This window comes from Montipora capricornis, chromosome 7 (genome assembly GCF_036669925.1).
Source record: "Montipora capricornis isolate CH-2021 chromosome 7, ASM3666992v2, whole genome shotgun sequence".
Lineage (NCBI taxonomy): Eukaryota > Metazoa > Cnidaria > Anthozoa > Scleractinia > Acroporidae > Montipora > Montipora capricornis.
Window position 1 is genome coordinate 44,712,274 of NC_090889.1, and position 3,716 is coordinate 44,715,989.

Here is a 3,716-nt window from a genome sequence, read left to right on the forward strand (position 1 = left end):
ATCTTTTTGCATAAATAATTTCCTAGCCAAAAGAAGCATTTCGTCAATACTCCTTTATGATAAAGTTAGCATGGTAACCCTCTTTTAGTAGATAATTCTTTAAAAACTATAAGCGATGTTTAGTTTAGCTCGATTCGCAGTATTCTGTTTTCCTTACTTGTTAATTTCCATTACTTTTAAACCTTGGCTAACCATTTTGTTTACCAGGATTAACAAAAAACTGCATTTTCCTTTTCTTCATAGCCATAAAATTCCAAAAAATCCGAGACGATTTTTTTGAATACTGAAATTGTGAAGTCTAGTGAATGGAAGAAAGCGCAGGGAAATGCAACAGTTTGGAACGTGGTCACGTTAAGAAGGAATATTGACCATTAGTCATTCACATCTCAGACCTAACGGCGTGGTATGTGTTACTCGTTCAAGAATTCCACTTTAGTGTAATTCTGCGGATTATAAGAACTAAATACAGGTTTTGCGACGATGCAATCTTATCCGGCGAGCGATCTACCTACTAAGCAGTTGTGCTAATGTCTTCGCATTTGCTTCTTTTTCTCGGAAACAAAAACTGGCATCATTTTTTGTTTGTGTATTTCTCTGATCTTCTTATCCGCGATAAGCTTTATCATACTAATACCATGACAAACTAATTGCCTGCAGCTGAAAGGTCTATAGCAAAGTCCATTCTGCATGTACTGCGCCTTGTTTCAAGAGTAACAGAATGCAGGGTTTCTCATAAGAGCATAAGAGGCGGCGGATGGCTAAACTCGCCAGCAATTTTCCTCGAAAATTACCCCAAATTTTACAAATAACATGAGATACATTTCATAGAACACGAGCCTTGGGTCAACAAAGTTGGGTTGAGCAAACAAAAGAAACGCCTGAATTCTAAATAATTTTGGCGGCGATTTCTGTTTCACTGTCCATGTCAAAGGTGTTGTTGATCGAGGATCAAGCACACACGCTTTTGAGCCAGCGGACCAGTAGTCCAGTACTTGGTGTAAGCTCCCTGATTTGAAATGTTGCAAGACGACATTCGCGAAAAGTCTTTGCGGTCACGACAGAAGAAATACTTTACACTCAGGTATATAGAATACAAAGGAACCTTAAAGGGGCTATTTCACGCTATTTTAGATGCTTTCAAAACCCAAAGTATGTCCAAAAAATAGCCGTTATTAATGTACTTTCTCAAAATTTAGCGTTCAGTTCAAATACCCTAATTCGTGCTTTAAAGTGCTGCAAGGTGCTTCATGAAGAGTTATGAATCCGCCAATATGCAATGACGTACTGGTGCCACTGCGAGCTTAACTCTGTTTATAAACCCCGTATTCGTGCCCAATCTAGCTCGATTTGCATGTAGCTCGGCCCTGGTGCCCAAGGTATTTTCCGAAATACTATCCGTGGTTGGCCATCCAATTCGGTACCTTCCCATGTATCATTTGGAGTGTCTAGGTGGAGTTTAGACTGAGCTACAGCGCTACGAATTGGGATGAGTGTTTCTTGAATACTCTCTACAATCAATGTAAGCAAACAATTTTAAGCCAATTATCACTTTCAGTAGGCAACCAACTATTTAATACCCAGTTCTTGATACAGTTTCCCCGCATACAAAACAGATTAAGCTTCGTCGCTTCCGACAAGTGAGACGATTGATTCTATCACCCCACAGAATTCTGCTGCATTTTCCATTGACTTGTTTCTAGAAAAACTAATTAAACGAAAAGTGACAAAATTTTCAGTTATACAAAGAAAAAAACAGCCAAGGAAGCGTTTTTTAGACATATCCATTGCACTTGGTTTTTTTCTATCATGATGGCTAAAACCATTGGTCCTCGAGAGAGGTTTACTCTGGGTATTGCTAATCATGGTTAAGGTAACTTAACCTTAGTTTGTAAAGAAGCTATTTACACAAACTAACAACTAAGTTAACAAGAGCACCTCAGCTTTTTTGCATGTGCAAGGTTAAAGCAGGAAATTAAGCTTTTTGCTAAGCCAAGGTAAATGTCACTTGAAACTTTGAGATTTATCAAAAATCGAGCAAAGTTGTATAATTTTTGATCGTTTCTTCCACAATCATTCTTGGAACACCAAGCAGAGAATTGATATTATTAAGCTCACAGGTCTACCGAAAGAGATTAATCAAATATGAAACTATAGCATTACTCGCCAGGTTTAAGAGCTTCGAAGGAATGTACTCAGAGCTAGTAGTTTACCTATTGGTTTTAAGGGTGTTGCTTTTTTTAAGCACTGAGTGCTGGGAGATCGAGAAATCTGCAAGAGGCCGAGGGTGAGTGTGCATGTTTGTAGAATGTGTGATGGATTGTTGACCATATATGGTAGTGCTGATGCTAGCCATTCTTCAGTTATGGCAAAATATGAATTCATCAGAATGGCTTTCCCCTCATGAGTCAGTACTAAATTTCTGTAGTCTCTTTTGAGAGGAACGATGCTCTTGTGATGCGCTGTTGGATTTAAGTGACTTCCAAATTGCGCTAGTGTTGCTTGACTTCTGTGAACAGTTTGGAGAAGTATGCGGCTTGGGCTTGCTTTGGAACCGACATAACCTCATTTCTAGCTTGCTTGTAAGTTTGGGCATTAAAATCAAGCTGCCACCTTGAATAGGCTAGCGCTGTACCTGCGATTTAAAGCGAAAGGTGTTGGTAATCCTAGGCCGAGATAAACTTCTATTACTGACTTCTTTCGATGGAGAGTGATCATTGCATGTAATGTTAACTAAGTGCTGCCAAGCCCTTAACAAATGGCTAGTACTTAAACACGGAATGCTGGAATGATGGAATGCCGGAACGGCGGAATACTTAAACACGGAACGCCGGAATAGTTAAACACGGAACGCTGGAATACTTAAACACGGAACGCTGGAATACTTAAACACGGAACAGTTGTGAAAATTCTGACAATTGGAACACATGGTCCCCCCCCCCCCCCCCACAAGTGTTCGGGGCAAAAAATTAAAGTACAAAACAATGGTGAAATATGAACCCTTTCATTGTCGTAAAAAAGGTTGCTGTTATTCATCGTGGTGAAGTACAATAATAATAAAGTATTCTCGTTTGTTTCACGATGTGGTCACTTGTGATGTGGATCGCGCCGTTTCGACTGCATACTGCTAGTCTTCATAAGGCGATGATGTCGAATGGTTACGCGTCACCTTTTAAACAGGATGTGATTGGTTGGTTTTCAGCAGCTGTGATTGGTGTGTATCGATCCTAACTGCTTCGGCGTGTTGTTTCTTCGGTGGACGGCTGTCGTAGACTGTCGCCTCTTTGACCCTGCGTGTGTAACAATGAGGGTCACGATCAATAAACTTTACTTCGTTCCAAAGCGGGTTGTGTCCGGTGTTGTTAGCGTGTTCTGAAACGGCGGAGGTCTGGGTACGGGCAAGTCGGATGTCTCGCTCATGTTCTTTCATTCTATCTTGCATAGGTCTTCCAGTCTCGCCGATGTAGACTTTACCGCATTCACAGAGAATCCTGTAAACAACGCCATCTTGGTTAGTCGGCTCGACAGTGCCCTTCGGTCGTACTAGATGTGATCTTAATGTAGTCTCCGACTTGAAAACCGCGCGTATGCCTTGTTGTTGTAGGCAGCAGCGAAGTTGTTCGGAAAGGCCTTCTTTGACATAGGGTAAAACCGCAGTGGACTTGTACTCGATCGTGGGCTCAGCACTGCTACTCGGTTTCCTGGTCTTGGTGATTTTC